The 21,467-nt window shown below is 33.6% G+C and overlaps 1 protein-coding gene across 1 annotated transcript in view; it reads right to left on the bottom strand.

Annotated features, from left to right (window-relative positions):
• Positions 1-1,253: 1,253 nt before the first annotated feature.
• LOC149787563 (F-box/LRR-repeat protein 5-like) overlaps positions 1,254-21,467 on the bottom strand; it is a 147,873-nt gene continuing 127,659 nt past the window's right edge. The window contains exon 10 of the mRNA XM_089973713.1: positions 1,254-14,316. The gene's annotated coding sequence lies outside the window, so the exon portion shown is untranslated. The remainder of the gene's footprint in view (positions 14,317-21,467) is intronic.

Raw genomic sequence — 21,467 nt, 5'->3', positions numbered from 1 at the left:
GCAAAAGATTATGAGCTGAGCATTGCTGAGGCAGTGCAGAACCACGAGGAATGTAAATCTCAAGCTGGAACATGTCCTTTCTTGCTCAAGCATCTCCAAGCAGCATTACTGTCCCGTGTGCCAAAGACAGTTCAGAATACAAACTGGCCTCATCAGCCACTCACGAGCCCAAAGAAACTTATCACAGTCATCTTTCAACTCTATGGATGAAAAACATGCTATGACCCAGATGCTGAGGTACTGGGGTTATGGATAGACATGTGTTGACACTTTATCAAATATGACAATTTGCAGGCATCTGATACAACACAAATACTTGGTAGATAACTGAAATATAAAATCACACCAGCTCGCTAGACCATCCTTTAAAGATGTGACCCAGTATACAAATGTATCAGTATATTCTACACGCATTGGACAATTACATAGCTAAGTTTCATTATCCTGAGGTGAAATGGAGGAATCCAATAATATCACACACATTAGAGCATGCTTACCTACAGATGTACAGTATCAGAGTATCCCTGTACTTTCAAGTAACAGAGGTTATATCATCTAAGTAGTGGTGTGAAGAGGTGCCACATGTGGGAAATCGATGACAAAGAAATCCTAAAAACTGGGACATAGTCATATCATAGCAAACAAAAACAGGATTTAAAAAAAACATTGTACTAACATCTGTTGGTTTAAAATAAACATATCGAGTGCATGCATTTTGAATTATTAACTTTCTTCTTTTTAAATTTTAACATTAGACAAATGATTTATCTAATGAAAAGAAACATTTACTTCATTTAACTAATTAATTTTGAAGAAATGAAAGTAGTTCTCTTCACACAGAGAGAGAGAGAGAGAGATAGAGAGCTAGCTCTTGAAAATGTGTTGTATCTACCATAACAGATAGTTGGTGTTGAATTCCTTGCTTATAAATTATGTTTAAAAATCAGATCCAATTGTTGTAAATTTTACTTCTGATGCTCATTTCCATTTGTCATATAGTTGCTAATTTAAAACGTCAATACTGTGACTTATTGACAATTCTTGCAGATTCTCAAAACAATAATAATTAGAGTAACTGCAATGGCTTACTATGCCAAATACCCATGTGTTCTCTATGAATATTTCCCCCCACTCCTCAACAGTGACCCAGGTTTCATAAAGTCCATCACATAATAATAATAATAATAATAATACACCAACATTTCTGTAAGAAATTAAAACCAACTGATCGTAACAAAGAGAAGAAAACAAAGTAATGCATATTTTTTTAATTCCTAAGGAGCCAATTTTTACAAATCTCTGTGATTCATCTATTGAGTCTGGTTTACTTAAATTTCCGGTTTGAGGTAAGACCCTCTAATCAAAACCTGTCTGAGCACCAAGTTTACTAAACTCTTTAAATGTAAACAAATTTGAACTTCTCTAACTTCACCATAGCATTTCAGGATTATCTAATACCTCTACATATGTTAGTTTTGATTATGGACATTTTGTGTGCTCATACGGTTTTATGACTACGTGACTTAGGCATCTCTTGAGCACAAAATTCACCGAAGTTCAAACCACCCAAAATATGATGGGATATATGGACTGAAGTTTACTAATCTACGAAAGGGACTTTAAAAAAAATGTTGAAGATTTTAATGCATCATCATTACATCTTCATTCTAATTAAATATAGAGCTAAATGACCATCCAAGTTTTAAGACTTTCCTTCAAAAGATTTGAGGATCCAGGGCCAGAACTGTTCAAATAGACTGTCATGCTGATCTTTTTGTTTTAAAAACAAGAGATCTGTGTTTGTAAAATACCAATGCCCACAATGCAGACCAAAAAGGTCTCAGTCCCCAAAACTTAAAACTAGAAGAATTACAACAATTGCTATAATGGTAAGAAAATCTAATAAAGTCATCTTTTATACATACAATCATGCTTACAAGGTTGCATGTGTGAACCTTATGTGATTTTGCTAAATTGCACAACAAAAAAAGTCTGTAAATAAGTCCATCCAAAATGTTCAAAATGTGTTTTAAAATAATATAAAAAAACTGTTGCAACAGCCTAAAAATCCAATCAGGACATCTACATATGACCACAAATATACCCATCTAATTTCATTTGCCTTCATCATGTGGCCTTTGCTTAACTGTCAAGCAAGGTTTCTGTTAAATAATGCTAAGTCCAACTAATATAAAAGAAATTACAACAAACCTTGAAAAAGGGCTGTAATGGTTTGAAAATCTAAATGAGTCAACTCCATTTGAATGCAAATAGGCTTATCAAATTCAGATCTCTGTCTTGAGCGGGTTTTGCTTAATTGTACCAGCAAATGAGGTTTCGGAAAAAGAAAATTTTCAGTTCACAGCTAAAAAAACAACAAGTTAACGAAACAAAAACTTTTAAACTGATCTAATGGATAGGTCTAACCTGGTCATCACCTCATATCCCTATTAAGGTATTATTTCATGACTCAAAGTCCATAAGCTAACTGTGCTATCATGCTAAAATGGATTCGAGACAGAAGCAAAGCAGTATGCCCCTTGCTGCCACTGCAGTGGGGACATTCAAATGGACTTTTAAAATCAATAATCAATATGGCAGAACATCATTATTATGCAATCAATTAAAACTGATACGTTATTAATGTGGTTTGGTGTTAAGAGCATTACATGAAAATTCATACCAAGAAATAGTTAAATGGCACACAGGTAAACTTCATGTTTGGTAACTCTTTAACAATTTTAATTTTTTTAAATTTTGTTTTGAGACTGAGGGTCTCAGTTTAAGCAAAATACAGAATATTGGAAACCGATGTAAAATTTATAAAGATGCATTCAAAACAAGAAAATAACACTTTAAAAATGTGCAACAAATTTTCATGTTAAAATTTTGAACATAAATTCTGCCATTGTGAAATTTATTCAGATCACCAATGAATGATTCTAGTACCTAGACCGCATTCCATATTTTGTATAATGACCTGTTTAACTGCTCATATTTAACATTTGAAAATGTTTAATTAATGACATTTCAAGGCTTAATATTAACCAAACCATTACACAGTCAATTGAATCAGAAAAAACTAACACAGCACCTTCAGCAAATAAAAATCCATTTTCTTTATAAACGACTTTTCCAATCTTTAAAGTAACTGTACCCATTTAAAGGCTCGTAATGAATCAATAATGTTGAAAATACTTAAATTTAATTCAGTGTTTAAGGTGCAATAAATTAATTTGCAGACACACTGTATATTTGTAATACGCAAAGCCAGATACCCCCTCCCCACCAAAGAGTCATGAGTGGGTCTAACATCAAATTTCACCTGGCTAACACTGGAGTAAAGGCCAATGCTGAGATGCTCCATGTCCGATTTGCTCAGAATTTATCAAGCAGTATTTCTTTTTTAAAAGTGTAAAATTATTAATAGTTTTGTACAAACTGGATGGCAGATTGCCTTCATCAGCAAAATTATCAAAAGGCCTAATGTTAGTATGCCATGTCAAATATGGCCTGATGTTAGTATGCCATGTCAAATAAGGCCTGATGTGAGTATGCCATGTCAAATAAGGCCTGATGTTAGTATGCCATGTCAAATAAGGCCTGATGTTAGTATGCCATGTCAAATAAGGCCTGATGTTAGTATGCCATGTCAAATAAGGCCTGATGTGAGTATGCCATGTCAAATAAGGCCTGATGTGAGTATGCCATGTCAAATAAGGCCTGATGTGAGTATGCCATGTCAAATAAGGCCTGACGTTAGTATGCCATGTCAAATAAGGCTTGATGTTAGTATGCTATGTCAAATAAGGCTTGATGTTAGTATGCTATGTCAAATAAAACTTGATGCTAGTATGCATTGTCAAATTTAGTTTAAACTGATCCTGTATTTATTTTTAAACTAAAGAAATGTTGACCAATTTTGCTTAAGTAAATATACCCCATCACCCCCTAATGATGGAGAGAATCAGTATTAAATTCAGACACATGACTTTTCTGAAAGTAGTATGAGCAAAATGATGGGTCAAACTTGCATATTTATTAAATTATCGCAATATGTAAAAGTTTCATAGCAATCTGCTAAAAACCACAACAGCTGCTGCATTAACATTATTCTGTCACACACTGCTTCCAGCTCCAAGTCAAACAGAACAACAAGAGTCCACTGAAAGGGTCTGATGCTCTAATGTCTGAAAAGAATTTCCAGGAATTCAAGATAATCCCATTCCTGTTTTTGTAATGCTGAGTGTTGAAACCATCTCTGTATTCTTGAACATCAAGATTTTCAAATTAGACACTGTGGTAGCCATACTGGATGTAAGATCAACAGCATTTTTATTTAACACAAACTAGACACCATTATAAAACCTTTGTTGAAAACTCTCCGCTGATATGACCATCCACTCTGGAGAATTAAAGACAAAAATTTCAAAATGTTTATGTCACAGCCATATCTGATGTCAAATCTTGTTTCATTCAGGACCAATTAGTCAATATGACTTTCCATTTAGGAGTAGCAATAACAAGATTTTCAAGATGGCTGCCATGGCAACCACACTGAATGTCAGATCAATACCAACAAGACATTATAAGAATGTCTATTCATCTAGAAGAAACAGTGATAAGATTTTTAAGATGGCCACTGTCAGCCATACTGGATATCATATCAGCAAAATATGTATTTAAAAGACCAACCTGGCACCATAACAAGTCTTCTCATGAAAATCCCATGTTGTTTTACTTTTTGTTCAGGAGTAGCAACAGCAATAAAATCAATTTTCAAGCTGGCTGCTGTAGTGATTATATTGGATGTCGAATATGTGCCAGTTCTCAATTAGCTATATCATAAGAATTTTTTTTTTAAAACTGAAAACCCCAAATTCATATATCGATTCATTTTTGAGTATTGTCAGTGACATGATTTTCTTGATGACTATTGTGGAGGCCATATTTGATGTCTGGGCAGAACAAATTTCAATGAGGACCAATGAAGCATCATAAAAAGTCATCTGGTGAAAACCCCATGTCAATAGGACTTTCTGTTGAGGAGTAGTAAAAATGATTTTCAAGATGGCTGCTGTGATGGCCATAACAGATGTCAGACTGGTACCATTTTCATTTAGGCCCAACCAGTCCACGATATGCATGTTCATGTAAACTTTCATGGCAATCTCCAAGTGGTTTAGAAAGGGTAAACTTGTACTAATGGATTTACAACCAACAACAGACCATCCCATAAGCTCTCCTGTTCTATGACCAGTTGAGCTAAAAACTGTGTGACTAGTTTTGTCAACAAAAGTGTGTCATACTCTGAATTAAACTACAAAATAAGGGCAATAACTTTTTTTCAAAGTTGCACAAGCAAAATAATCTGCCCACATGTGCATCTTTTGGTGGTGATATTTCCCAAGATGCAATTCATCAAAACACTCAGTGACTAGATGCATTAAAGATATGTCTCATTCACTGTATTAAATTACAAGACATGGTTATTAAATTCAACAATGCGATTGTGTAATACACTACATTAGGCTACAAGACATGGTTATTAACTTTAACAATGAGATTGTGTCATACACTACATTAAGCTACAAGACATGGCTATTAACTTTAACAATGCAATTGTGTCATACACTACATTAAGCTACAAGACATGGTTATTAACTTTAACAAAACTTGTGAGGCAAAGTGATTTCTTGATATGAACATCTTTATGAGATGACCAAAATATTTACCATATTTCAATCCATCAATAAACTACAGGACTAGTTGTGTTAACAAAATTGTGTCATACAATGAATTAGGCTACAAAAAAGGCAATAATGATAAAAAAAATTTACATGAGCAAGTTGATTTGTCAATTTGCTCTTCTTCAGATGATGAGTTATATTTGCCTGCCAAGAAGCAATCCATCAAAATATTAGTGACTAATTGGGTTAACAAGATTGTGTCACACAATGCATTAATTTACAAAACTTTTTGATGCCAAAAACTATGCTTCTTCCTTGTGCCAAGTGCAAGCTATCTACAAAGTTTAGTTAACTGTAAATGGTGGAGAACTCAAGTTATTGTACTGAAACTATTTTTCTTCTTTCAGTCAGTGACCATGACTTTGAATGCTGAAATCAATAGGTCTCTTCTCTATTCAAGCACAAGCCATCCAAAACAACGAAATCTATAGGATTCTTTATTACCCCAAATACAACCATACACAACGTTTGGTCTAACTTTTGTGCTGAAACCAATTTTCTTCTTTTATGCTTTGATCTTGGACCTTTTTACCACAAATGAGATAGTTTTATTTCTTAACCCAAAGTGAAAGTCATCCAAAGTTTGGTCCAGGTCTGTGATTAAAACTAATGTTGTGCAACCATTTTTCTTCTTATAGTCACAGTGACCTTAATATATGACCTCCTTACTTCAAGTGCAAACTATTCTTTAAGTTTGGTGGAGGTGTACACTACAGAACTTAAGTTATAATACCAAATAACAGTTAACCGATAGGCAGTCATAGCATAATATTGGCAGACGTTTAAAATTGGCAATAACTGTTTTTAAAAAAAAAAAAATTCTGAAGCAGTGATCTGTTGTTACAACTATATGGTCTTAAACTAAGTAACAGAAAGAAGTGAAACCAAGATTTTAAAAAAATTTCTAGTATTGGGAATTAAATCCCAAATAATCCTAAATGTTTTATCGCAAGTCCAAAAGTATAGAATATTCCCTATTAATTCCAAGAACCTTGAATGTTCTGATGTACCAACAGTCTTGATGTATCACAATGATATAATGTAGAATGTCTATGAAAGAGTCCTCAATAATCACAAAGCAGTGTTTTACTCCAATGAATAACTTAAATAAATAATTCCTCTCCAATTAAAACTGAATATAACTTGAAGTGATTCCACATACTGACATTAAGACAGAAATAGATAACTAATCACCCAGTTCCTTATATACAAAATATCACCTGATCTATGAGACATTAAAATGAACAGGATGTGGGTCATTTATATCAAAATTGTAAACTAGTTTACTTCCAGAAACACAAAACTGGTAAACAAATTCATACCCTGAACTTAAATTCAAGTAAACATCATGAAACAAAAATCAGGTAGACAATAATTTCCATGGCAATTAGGTAGACCAAAAACTCCTACCCTCATTATAGACATAGGTCAAACACACAATACAAATGTCAATATTCACATTTTCTGGTGATGACACTAATATTTATCACATTTCACAGCAATCAATTAAAAGTGGCAAGACTAACTGCATTAACAAGATTCTGTCATATAATGCATGAAGCTATAAGACAAAAGAAAATAACAAAAATTCACAAAGTTTATATACAGATGATAGAAAACTCCAATTATTTTACTTTCCCCTTTCCGTCAATGACACTCTGACCTTTGACCATACATCATTAGGGTTCTTCCTTACTCCAAGTATATGCCCTATACTAAGTTGGATAACTGCAGATAGCTGACCTCAATTTACTGTGCAAAAACAATTTTTCTTCTTTAATTCACAGTGACCCTGTCCTATGCTTTTTAAGAATGAAATCAACTGGATTCTTAGACCACTCTACCAAGGCAAGGGTATACAATTGTTTAAATGTTTTTAATCTAAGATGAACAATTTATATTAGTGGCTTATGATTTTTATAACATTAAAATGCCTGGGAAATAAAGTGATCACATCTGGTTAGGACTGGTCAAGTGTTCTTACCAAAATATTGTTCAAAAGTTTTCTAATTTTAGTAATGGCCTTGGATATACAGAAATTAAAAATATAAAATCTGGCTAGGTCTGGTCATTCAAACATTTTTCCTACTTTCAGTAACAGTAGAATCAATTTATAGTGGAAGAGCATGATTCTGCACAAAATTTAAAGGTCTTGATTCCACAAAATGTAAAGGCCTTGATTCCACAAAATGCAAAGGCCTTGATTCCACAATGTATCTTTTTCACATCTGACTAAAATTAGTTCAGGAAATGTTGAAGTAATGTTGAAAGCTGGTGATGCATAAAGCTGACACAGCAAACCAAGCAGTAAAATCAATTTAGATGATCCGAATCAGTATAAATTAGGCATTATTGAAAAAAATCATTACATCATTAAGTGTACTTACACAAAACAAAACCTCTTATGTTATAACAATTATTCATTGCTAATCATACTTTTTCAATATAAATCCAATATATAATTTGCAAAAATGACCAAAAATGCTGTTTTTGTCAATTCTGCTCCAAATACACCCTGAATCCTAAAATAGACGGGAGCTTTCCCTCCCCCAATCAATCAGGTATGAGATACAATAGGGATTAGCAAAATCTGTCTCAAAATTCCTCTGAATTTACAATAAAAATGTTCCAATTGATAAGATAATTGAAAAATTTACGTACCAATTTTGTGTTTAATTACCCTTTCAATGTCCAAAAAGAGAAAAACAATTATTCTACCAGGAAATCTAAATTGCATACAGTTCCACCCCCACCCCATCCACTTTTAAGTAATGCAGGTCTGATACAAGCCCAGGCCAGCTGCCTTAAAGGGTCCTTGGGAAAGGCAACTGACTCCAATTTCTTTGGCATGATATAGCCAATAATGTGTTAAAACTACCATTAAAACTGAGAAAAAAAAGTATTTGAACCAAAATTCCCCCACATGAACATTACATCTTTGGAATTATTTATAACTATTTACAGTAATATGACTGCAAGGCATAATATATAATGTACTATAACAGGTAAGCATATCATAATTACAAACATTTTGTCACATTTTTGTTCATAAAATGTTCACAGCATATTCACATGGTCATTTATACCAGTGCACTGAATATCTCTTGGCAAAATGTAAATATATATAATCTGGTTTCTTAAAGTGATTTACATATTAAGCTATATAAAACACTATCTGGATATCAACAGCTGGAGTGTCTAATTAGACTGTTAAATAATCTTCGTTCATTTTATCTTGAAATCAAATAGTGTGTTAATTTAGTAATTAAAGAGTGTGTTTCAAAAGGTGCAATATATTTTGCATTACTTATTAGTTTCATTTATTTTTCCTTTCTTGTAACATATGTATCCCTTTCTGTACTCTTAAATTCTGACTCTTCACCTACCTTCTCGATCTTCACCTACTTAGGAATCTGTTCCCATGTTCCATCATAAGTGATAGAAGCTATCGGTTCAAAGTGATACAGCAGTATCTTTATACATACTTATTATATCCAAATGCTTAGTCTTATAGAGACTAAACATAAATGAAAAGACTCATATGTATCATTCCTACTACCACTGCTACTAGTGTCTCATGTACCATGTACCAACAGTCTCAAATGTACTATTGATTCTACAGTGTCTCATATTTACAGTTCCTACTTAAGTCTGAAATGAACCATTTATTCTACAGTGTCTCATGTGCACCATTAATTTTACAGTGTCTCAAATGTACTATTCCTTCTACAATGTCTCAAATGTAATATTCCTTCTACAGTGTCGCATATGTACCATTCCTTCTACAGTCTCATATGTATCATTCCTTCTAGTATCATATGTACCATTCATTCTACAGTGTCTCCTATGTACCATTCCTACTACAGTGTCTCGTATCATTCATACTACAGTGTCTCGTATCATTCATACTACAGTGTCTCATATCATTCCTACTACAGTGTCTCATCATTCCTACTACAGTGTCTCGTATCATTCATACTATAGTGTCTCATATCATTCATACTATAGTGTCTCATATCATTCATACTACAGTGTCTCGTATCATTCATACTACAGTCTCATATCATTCATACTACAGTGTCTCATATCATTCATACTACAGTGTCTCATATCATTCATACTACAGTGTCTCGTATCATTCATACTACAGTGTCTCATATCATTCATACTACAGTGTCTCATATCATTCATACTACAGTCTCATATCATTCATACTACAGTGTCTCATATCATTCATACTAAGGTGGCTTGCAGCATGATAACAGGTATGGCATCACAGAATCAAATCACCAAAATTACTTAATTAACATTGGTAATCTGACATGAACCTATTTATTTTTGTCATTTTTTGTCAGCTCTGACAACTATTTGAATCCAAACATTACCAATTAACAAGGTGTTGATATTGTCAGTATTTTTACAGTTTAAGTGCAAGATATTTATATATTTATGCAAATTTAGAAATTCATGCCAAATACATGTACTCTTAAAAATTATAAAATTATAAGAAAAAATGTAATATATACATTATGACTTACACAGATATTATTACAATTTGCAAAAGATCATCTATGTTTTAATTTCTTGAAGAAAGCTTACCATCATCGTTGAGGAACAAGTCATTTGAATTCCCAGTTAGTAACCACTAAAAATGTTTCAGAATAATGAATTGTCCTGGACAGCTGAACACTGTATATTAAAATATTAATACAAGTAATACATCTCTAAGACATCTTGTCCTTTTCACATTATCATATCACCTCATATTTAAGATATTATTCTGTAATGCCATGTACTCTGCTGAAATTAATACAAATATTTTTGGCACTTCAAAACTTCATAAAATTATCAAAAGGGAGAGATTTTTCACAAGCATTTAGCTTTCTACTGATTCCTCAGATATTGCATTATTTAGAATTATAAAGTTTTAAACAAATTACAAATTAAGAATCAGTGGTGAAATTGCTGACAAGACTTTTATTGTCATGGAGACACTACTCACCTGGCAGTTAGACAGGTAAATATTATCAAATATATACTTACAAGTCATTCTTCTGGTCATCATCTGATATAACATTATAATTAGTTCTGTTTAGCCAAGAGCTAAAACTATATCAAAAATTCAAACAAATGGAAAAACAAAATACAAATAATTTTATATTGAAGTGCCACTGAATGTATTTACAGATTATCTCCAAAACGTTCTTTCTGTAAACTGCACTTGCTTATTAATGGGAAGTGCTGTAGATAAAATCTAATCATCGCCCAATGCATCTGATCCAATCTATAGTACACAGTCAGAGGCTCCATACAAATAAAAACCAACAAAGTTTCTTATTGGAAAATTTCCCACTTTTGTGATGATACTTTGTGCATGAGGCAGGGGTGCATCACCATTATAATGTACATTTTGACTGAATCACACACCAAAATGTAAATACATTTTATTCATCACATCCCTTTTATAAAGTTGTATCTATACTCTAAAAATTCAAAAACTTATTTAACATCTCGAACTGCCATGTGGTCAAAAAGTGTGCTCTTGGGGGTAGAAGTAAGATACAATATATACTGCTCCCTATTTAGGTCATGCAGATTACTTGCAAATCCACTCATAATGCACACAGTTTCCATTTCTTCTTATCTTACAAAAAGGCACAAAAAAACAGACTCACATAACATGCAAAAATCAAGATCAAAATTGATACACAAAAGCTTGATACATAACTTGTTTTAATTACTGAAAATGGCAATTAGCATGCAGAAATTTGAAACTTACACTGTAAATCAAATATTTTGTAAGCCTTTCTTTGACAAAAATATTTTCTCAATGAGTAACATAATAAAGGACAAAATATTGATCAATGAAAATGTTGGTACATGCCTACTGGTGACAATACTGTAAGAAATATATACCAGTTAAAAATGTATTTTCAAGTGAGATTTGTGATTTATCTGTAAATTCAGTTCCAATGTAATCTTTAGAATAGTCACATGCCCTCTTCTAATGAAGTGTGAAAAAGAGTCAATCAACTGTCATGGTGATGCTTGTGAGTGCTTCTCTGAGAGCCTAATTAAGTGCTTCTCTGAGAGCCTAATTAAGTGCTTCTCTGAAGGCCTAAAGAATTGATCTCTGAGAGCCTAATTAAGTGCTTCTCTGAGGGCCTATAATGAATTGGTTCTCTGAGAGCCTAATTAAGTGCTTACTCAGTGGCTAAGCTGGATTTATTCTGACAACTATTAACAATTAAACAGCCCTACAACATGATAATATATTAATTGTCTCCAGCTCATTGCATACATAAAAGTGATGATAAGACAGTAATATCCTGGTGCAGGACAGACTTATTTCTTCTTAAAATCACACACTGCATAGATAACTACAAAAGTTTTGCTTTTGACTGCATTGTTCTTAACATTTGCAAATAAGTTTCAAGTTCTAATAAAACACAAATGTTTGACTTTTCTCTTTATGTTTGAGCTGATTTTTATCTGGATGTGTGTGTGTGATTTGGATTTTTAACGTAGTTTTTAACAATTTTTCAGTCATATTGCTACGATGTCTGCAGTGTGGCAGTTTATAGTGATGTCTAGCACTGGGACATCATGCTGCTGCAGACATGTAGCTTGATGTCCCACCCAGTCACATTATCCTGACACCAGGCCGACCAGTCCTAACACTAACCTCTTAATGCTGAGCATTAAGCAAGACAGCTGTTAGTACCATTTGTATAAGTCTTTGGTATGACTCGGCCGGGATCGAACCCACAACCTCCCATATCCGAGGCGGACGCGCAAACCACTAGACCCACACAGCAGTTGATTAAATTTTTATCTGGATGTAGAGTTTTGTAACTGCTATATGCTGATTGCTTTTATTAGTAACAAAAGTCCCATAAATAAACACTCAACTAAACAAAAAGAATTTCCAGGAATTTAACTTAACACCATGTTATCTTTTTAAATCCTGAGAGAAGAAACTATCTCTGGTATATCTGAGCTATAAGATTTTGAAAATGGCACCATTTTCATTTTGGATAAACCAGACCTAATAGAAAACTTTTTGGTGAAAACCCAGTGCCAATATGACCAGCCATTCTGAGGAATAACTGACAAGATTTTCAACATTTTAATTGTGGTAGCCATTCTGAATGTTTACTGGACACTATTCATTTAAGATCAATCCTATGATGACATGACCATCAATTCTTCTGGATTAGTAATAACAAGAATTTCAAGATGGCTGCCATGGTGGCTGTATTAGATGTCCAAACAACATTTTCATCAATGACCAACTAGACATCATATAGAGTCTTTTAATGCAAATGCCCATGTTGATATTACCATTCATTCAGGATGAGAAAGCAGATATCAAGATTTTCAATATGCCTGCCACAGTGGCCATACTTGATGACTAAGCAGTACCATTTTCATTTACAATCAACTACACCTTGGGATGAATGTGTGTGGAAAGTTTCATGGTAACCCTCCAAGTAGTTTAGGAGGAGTAGCAACAACACATTTGTACTAATGGACTAATGGACATGAGACAGACAACAGAAAACAGGCGATTTGATAACCTCCTCTGCTGTAAGACTGGTAGAACTAAAACTTGTATGAAGCTGTACTTATCAATGTGATATTAACAAAGAAGTGTATGGTGTCATTTAAAATTACTATCTTGAGGAATTAACCTATGCAAACATATTAATGGGACTGGGACTGTTTGGTTACATTCAAGTTAGAAATTATAAATCAATTAATGAAATGAGTAGATTTTGTTCATTTGTTATATCCTTGATACTTTTGCTTTTAAAATTAGTAGAGGGTACAAGCTGTCACAGATATAGGCTGAAACTTTAATTAATTTATGTTAGCTTACAATAGATACACATGGTTGAAAATTAAGAGGGAAGCAGAGCTCCAACTTTCTTGATGCATGAATTTTGGGAAACAGCATGTCAACTTTGATCTATTCATTAAACGCATGTCATCAATTACAGATATGAAATGAGTTTATAATATCAAATATCCATTAATATTAAAATCCATTATACAACTGTATGTATAGGACAAAGGATATAAACAATTCTAGTGTATCAACAGATGCTGATAGCATCGCAAAGTCCCATCCTCTTTTACTGTTAACAAAAATTTAAATCTCCACCTTCTATCACACACCCTCACTTACGCTGTGGTTGATGTCCAGACTCCACTGCTCAAGAGGTATCTTGGGAGAGGTGTACAGTCACTGTTATTGACCTAATTTTAAGATTACAAATGAAGTATGAAAATGGCAGCCGTCAATATGCTTACATGCCAATGTAACAACATAAACACAAATTTTGGTGTTAATGATGGTTCATTTACTGTAAAAAGATTGTTGCCATTCTGCTCACTAGGGCTGCATCATATTGTTTTCTTTCTTCCACGGTTATCAGCAAAAACATCCTGGAAAGTTTGGTGATAATGATGGTTCATTTACTGTAAAAAGATTGTTGCCATTCTGCTCACTAGGGTTGCATTATATTGTTTTCTTTCTTCCACGGTTATCAGCAAAAACATCCTGGAAAAGAACAAAAACAGAGTGAACACCATGCCTAGAATTCTATGTACTGGTAATGTCATACACTGATACAGCCAATTTCTGTAAAACTTAAGGGAGTCCAAATTAAATACCTGACTCTTACTGACCTTGAAAAAGTGTATTTCACAAGAGAAACAATAAATGGAATGTAAACAGAATGCAGAATAGATAGAAATGGATTGCAGAAAGAATGGAAACAGAATACTGAAGGAATGGAAATGTAATTTTGCATGAATGGAAATAAAATGCAGACCCCCCCCAAAAAACAACAATAGAAAGCGCATTAAATGATGGTTGTATTTCAAAGAAAACTGAGCACAAATGCAAAACAAGACAATGAATAGTAAAAAAATATGGAAACCACAACTTCATTAATGGATCTGAAATTGGATTATTTTCAAACTGCCATTAAATTTCCTGTCAAAACCCTTTTTGCATGATAATCCATCATCAGAATCATCAGATTCTATACTCTGAAGATAACTTTACACCCAACACTCTTGAAGATGGAAAATCTGAATTTTTGACGTGCATTTCCATTTCATTCTAAATGAGTAAAAATGAAAGGAAACGATGGATGGAAGCAATAAATGCAACATATGGATGCATTTCTGAGAAAATAAACAATAATGAGATAATACATGAAATGCAAACATGAATAGAATGCCGATGGAATGTAAACAGAATGCAAATGGAACACAATTTAAATACAAAAAAGTGTCGATTTGGTAAACTTACCCATTATGGGGTCTCTAATACAAAGATATAGATATGCTTCATGTGCAGTCATCAGATAGCTTCCATCGAAAAATAGTCCCATAAAATATTATGCACAAAGTGAGATATCCAAATATCAATTAATTAGGTTACTAACTTTACACTAATTTCATGGGTTTGAAAATCAATACATGTGATTGGTTAACAAGAGCCCCAAGTAAGCCAGAGATCACTCACCTAACTGATATGTATGTAACAACTAAATGCAAGGCAATTGCCCAAGCAATCTTGGTCAGTATAATGCTTTTCTGATGTAAATGATAAGTAATGGCAGCCATACTGAAAGGCAGATATTTATCATTTGTGCAAATTTGAAAACCCTTAGTTAATAGTGGATCAGCATATTTGTCCAAATTAAAATGATTTTCATGCCAGAATCCTTTACATCAATTTTCATTTGTCCAAATTAAAATACTTTTCATGCCAGAATCCTTTACATCAATTTTCATTTGTCCAAATTAAAATGCTTTTCATTCCAGGATCCTTTACATCAATTTTCATTTGTCCAAATTAAAATACTTTTCATGCCAGAATCCTTTACATCAATTTTCATTTGTCCAAATTAAAATGCTTTTCATGCCAGAATCCTTTACATCAATTTTCATTTGTCCAAATTAAAATACTTTTCATGCCAGAATCCTTTACATCAATTTTCATTTGTCCAAATTAAAATGCTTTTCATGCCAGAATCCTTTACATCAATTATCATTTGTCCAAATTAAAATACTTTTCATGCCAGAATAATTTACATCAATTTTCATTTGTCCAAATTAAAATGCTTTTCATGCCAGAACCCTTTACATCAATTTTCATCAGATTATGTCCCTTAGTTAGTTTTAAGTTTGATTTGTCAAGGTATTCTTAATAACTGCAGTTATATTTAATGATAAATTGGCATAATTTGTACCAATTTAAAAGATCTTCATCATACCTTCATTTGCTTTCTGTTTATTTCTACCTATCAATGTTGTTTTTGTGAAGCCATTTAAGCCATTTAAACATTTTTCTGTCTGTTCTAATGGTGATAGCAGTTGACATCATTTGTCAAACATTAAAAGGCCCTTATGTGAAGCTGCTTTTTAAAAAATAAATTTGGAAGAGTTTTGTTCAGCTGTGTTTGAAAAGTAATTTAAATGTTTTTCTCTTTTCAGTAATGGTAGTCATATTTAATGCTAGATCATCACTTTCTGTTTTGTTGACACTCCTTGGCCCCATCCCATCATATATGGCTGGTTAGAGACCTAGTGGTGACACCTGTACTAACCAGAAAAGTCATCATGCTAAGAAACATTCTATCTGTTTGGTAAAATTGTGAAGAACAGTTATGGGGAAGTAGTCATTCCAGAGGTTATTCTACTTTTAGTAACAACTGCCGTATTTGACGGCAGATTGGCATCAATGTACAAACTTGAAATGTCTTTTTCAATGTATGTTTTCAACTTTTGGTCAAATTCAAATAGTTGATTCTTTATAAGTTGTTTAGAGGATTTTCTATTTTTAGTAACTGCAGCCATATATGCTGGCAGATCAATATCACCTATATAAATTAAAAAGATCATTTTGTCAGGATGTTTCTCATCAAATTTTGTTAAAATTCATTCATCATGTTTTGGAGACAGTTGTTTAACAATTCTTCTATTTTTAGTAATGGTATTCAGACTTTAGTGTGGGTTGGTATCATCTGTATCAATTGAACTGGGCCGGCGCTACCATATAGGCAAACTAGGCAGCCGCCTAGGGCGCTGATTGGGGGGGGGGAGCATTTTTAATTTTTTTTTATTGTTTATAAATTTGGAAATTGATATTTTCGGGGTGGGGTGGGGCCCGCCCGAATCTAACCTTGCCTAGAGCCTAGAGCGCCAGATAGTCTGGCCGGGTCTGGCGCTGGCCCTGCCAATGAAAACATCTTAAAGCCAGGATGCTTTCTGTCAAATTTGTTAAAATTCTTTTGAATGGTTTTGAGAAGTCACTGAGACATTTGTATAATTTTAGTAATAATTGCCATGCCCAAGGGTAGATTGGCATCATTTGTACAACCTGCTTTGTCTTTATGCCCCAATGCCTATGAGCCAAGTGGGTTGAGAATACATTTAAAATTGACAGACTCCTGATAGCTGTCACTTGGTCTTATGGCCTGGTGGTCAAAAATGATTCAAGAGATAACATAATAATCCTAATATAAACTGTATATAATGAATTTTCTTTTCCTCCTAAAAGTGGCCAAACCACTTCCAGTTAAATGGAGAAAAACCTAGACTTACATCATCACCAGCCAGACAATTGGTCTACATAGTTTTTCATAAGCATAAATGCTTACCCTGACCCGAAATAACAGCACATTCAATGTATATGCTATTAACTGTGGTTTAGCCTTTATATTATTTTTTTAAAAAGACATGTATACCCAAGTCCAAATCATTTTGCAAATGACTGAATGGATCTCCTGTTCTGTGCAAATTACTAGACTGAATGGATCTCCTGTTCTGTGGCCTGGATTTCACACAGTTCTTACAACAGTTGAAGATTAATTTACTTCTGAAGTGTAATTGAGAACATTCAATGAGAGGAAATGAACGTGATATAGTGCATTGAAAAATTCTTGCTCCAATGATTCAGACAATGGATTTTATTCCTAAATCAAAATGAGGCATGCAGCGAAAATGCTAATGGGTGTATCTTCATGAGAATGAAAAAAGACCCTTCATAAGAGTGAGGCGAAAGCCTGTTTATTGCAAAATGATGTACATCAAGATAAAGAGATTGAACACAACATTCTTTATACTATTTCTATAATAAGAATTTACAGCGAGTTGATGTTGCCATTACTATCCTAGCCCTCACTTTAGAGCCCGCTGGAATAAATGTAAAGGTACCTGCACTGTCAAACTTAGTCATGATACGAATAAACTTAAAAGACATGAGGCCCAGTAAGACCTGATATTACTCGACTTGAATACATGTCTTAAACGCAAATACAGTATTTACCATATATTTTGGAACACTAAAAATTGTGGCACCCTATATTAGTTTTAACAAGAGGCCAAAGCAGGCCCTGACATTATTCACCTGGCTGAGAGAGCCAAATAAAAAGCATCTGGCCATGAAATTATGGTAAATATAATGTTTATGTAGAAATTTCTTCCTATGCTGTACATTGCACATACATGTTTTAAGAAGGCAATTAATTCAAGGTTTCTCTAGCTTTCATCCATGTTTAATGGCACAGCAGCATATTTATCCAATACTGAAAATCCCTAATGCTTTCTGGTCATATCTAATAGGGATCATCTTCAATGGTATAAATCTGAAAAAGCTCCAAACAAGAAAACTTTGTCAAATTTGATAAAATTCAGTTAACACATTAATCCCTGGAGCTTTTTGACATTTTCGTCTGAAAATTGAGTAGGAAACACATTTTGAAAGCTATTTCTGAATAGACTCAAAAACACCAAATCCCTGGTCATCTTTCAATAACATACTGCCTAGTTGTGTTAGAAACATCGTTTTTCATTGGCTATTTGAATAGTGCATGATCAGAAGAGTAAAAGTTGGATTTGTGTGTGGTTTTTTTTGTGTTTTTTTGCTAAATGGAGCCATTATTTTTGTATGGAGACCACTCTTTATTCCAAATGCCCATCTTATCCTACTTTTTGCAAAGGCTCATCTGTCTGTTTGCAGTTCATACCGGTTTGCCTTAGATCTGAGACCAAAGAGTCTAAAATCCGGACACAAAATCAGATTCCAACCATGGGTGAATTTTGGGTAAAAAAAAACTCAGGTCCAAAAAATGAGATTTTCCATCTGTATTTTGTAGTGCAACTAGATATTCCAGATTATTTGGTATCATTGTAGAGCTATATCTGTCTACCTTTCTATAATACCACCCACTTTAGTGTATCATGCATGACCAAGATGCTACAGAGCTCGGCAGTAGGCTACTACAATGATACCAAATAATCTGGAATTTCTAGTTGGACCCGATTTTTTTCTACCCAAAATTCGCCCGTGGTCGGAATCCGATTTTCTGTCTGGATTTTAGACTTTTTGGTCTCAGATCTAAGGCAAACTGATATGAAATGCAAACAGACAGATGAACCTTTGCAAAAAGTAGGATAAGATAGGCATTTGGAATAAAGAGTGGTCTCGATACAAAAATAATGGCTCTGTTTAGCAACAAAAAAAACAAAACAAAAATAAAATAAAAAATAACTCCAACTTTTGCCTTTCTGCTCATGCATGAGCAAAATAGTTAATGAAAAATGATGTTTCTAACACAGCTAGGCAGTATGTTATTGAAGGATCACTTGGGGTTTGGTGTTTTTGGATCTATTCAGAAATAGCTTTGAAAATGTGTTTCCTACTCAAATTTCAGGCGAAAATGACAAAAACCTCCAGGGGTTAATGTGTTAAGTTAGTGTTAGAACTGGTCAGCCTGGTGTCAGGATGTGATTGGGTGGGACATGATGCTACATGTCTGCAGCATGATGCCCCAGTGCTCAACATCACTATAAAGTACCACACTGCAGATATCGTACCAATATGACCAAAAAATTGTTAAAGCTACATTAAAAATCCAAATCACACACACACAAAGAGTATGTAGAAAATGCCTTTTACATGTATGAAAAAGATCTTTGCATTGCCTGTGTGCTTTATTTAGAAAATGCCTTTTACATTAAAGAAAATGGTTACTGAACAATTCTGAAGACACCCTATTTCAAAAATAGCTGCTGCAATAAACATGAAAATCAAGCTTTAAACATTTTAATGCTCAAAATGGAAACTGCAGTAGCTCAGCTGGCAGAACATCAGTTTTATAATTCAAAGGTAGTAGGTTCAATACCTTCCCAGTCCAGTCCAGGTGTGTGTTATTGAGAAAGGCACTTGACTTCTATTTCATCTGCATGATATGACCAATAATGCGTTACAGTGACATTAAAATGCCCAAAAATCAAAATCAATTCAAATGTGACCTAGATTTTGAAATCATTTCTTTGTAATCACTTTTCAACCGTGGGTCGGTGGTTCTTTCCGGGGTTTTCCGGGTTCTTCCTCCACCATTAATACTGGCCGCCATGTATAGCCTATCGTGCTGAAAAATGGCGTTAAACCCCACAACAACAACAACAACTTTTCAACCATGGTGATAGCAACTTGAATTACGGTACTGTGATGTCTCACAGGTGGGAATAAAATCCACTTCCTGCCAAGGATGACCAAGCCCCCCAAATAAAAAGAATGTATTTATGACATTCTGATCAAAGATGGTATAATTATTTCCACATCAAATGCATTATTAGGTTGTGTCTGTGTGTGTGTGTGTGTGTGTGTGGGGTAATACATTTTTAGTTTTCAAATGTCTTGGTACAAGGAAAACAAGTTTCCTGCCCAATATATATGGTAATTAGGCATATGGTAATAAGACATGTATTGGATTAAAAGACACTATATCATAAAAAATTTCCAGCTGTTGATATTTTTCTCAAACTGGTGTCATTTTCCATGCTCTATGAACTGTGAAAAAACTTCAGCTGAACTATATGTTGAATTGGCATCTTTCATATAAATGTGAATGGTGTTCATTTAGCTAGGATTTTACCTGCTTAATTTGATCTAATATGGTATGTTCATTTAGAAGAGAAATTGTATGCAGTATTTTTCTATACATTAGTAACAATTGCTTTACATGACACAAGATGAAGGTTTCCACCTGGGTGCAAAGTAACCACATTATTGCTCAAGAAGTCACCCTGAATACAGGACTGACACAGCATAATTTATAGAGCATTCCTTCCCAGTTAAATCTAAAAATAGGCTGAGCTGTTCTGAAAAACAAGAGTCCCTTGATGGGAGTGATGCTCATGAAAGATCACTTCTTTTTTCTTACTACTAAGTGTTGAAACTGTACCAGATATTCTAATTTACTAAAATCTTGATATTAACCACTATGGCAACCATACTGATTGAAAGACTGGATGAACTTTAACACCATTAGGAGATTTTTGGTGAAACCCCAAGCTAATACAACCATTCATTCTCAGGAATTTGTGACAAGATCCTTACTGTGCTGAATGTATGCAAGGCACCATTTTGATTTAGTATCAAGCTTTTATCATAAAGAGTCCTTAAGTGAAATTTTCATGATGAATGACCATCATTCAGGCAGAGTTGCAACAAAAATTTCAGGATGGCCACTGTGGGTGAAAAACTGCTTGATGCACGGACCATCTATCTAGGATCATGGGGGAGTATATATATATATATATATATATATATATATATATATATATATATATATATATATATATATATATATATATATATATATATAAAAACAAGATGGCCATGAAATT

This window comes from Sinohyriopsis cumingii, chromosome 11 (genome assembly GCF_028554795.1).
Source record: "Sinohyriopsis cumingii isolate HCF-2022 chromosome 11, ASM2855479v2, whole genome shotgun sequence".
Taxonomy (NCBI): domain Eukaryota; kingdom Metazoa; phylum Mollusca; class Bivalvia; order Unionida; family Unionidae; genus Sinohyriopsis; species Sinohyriopsis cumingii.
This window is presented reverse-complemented; position numbering and strand designations above follow the sequence as displayed.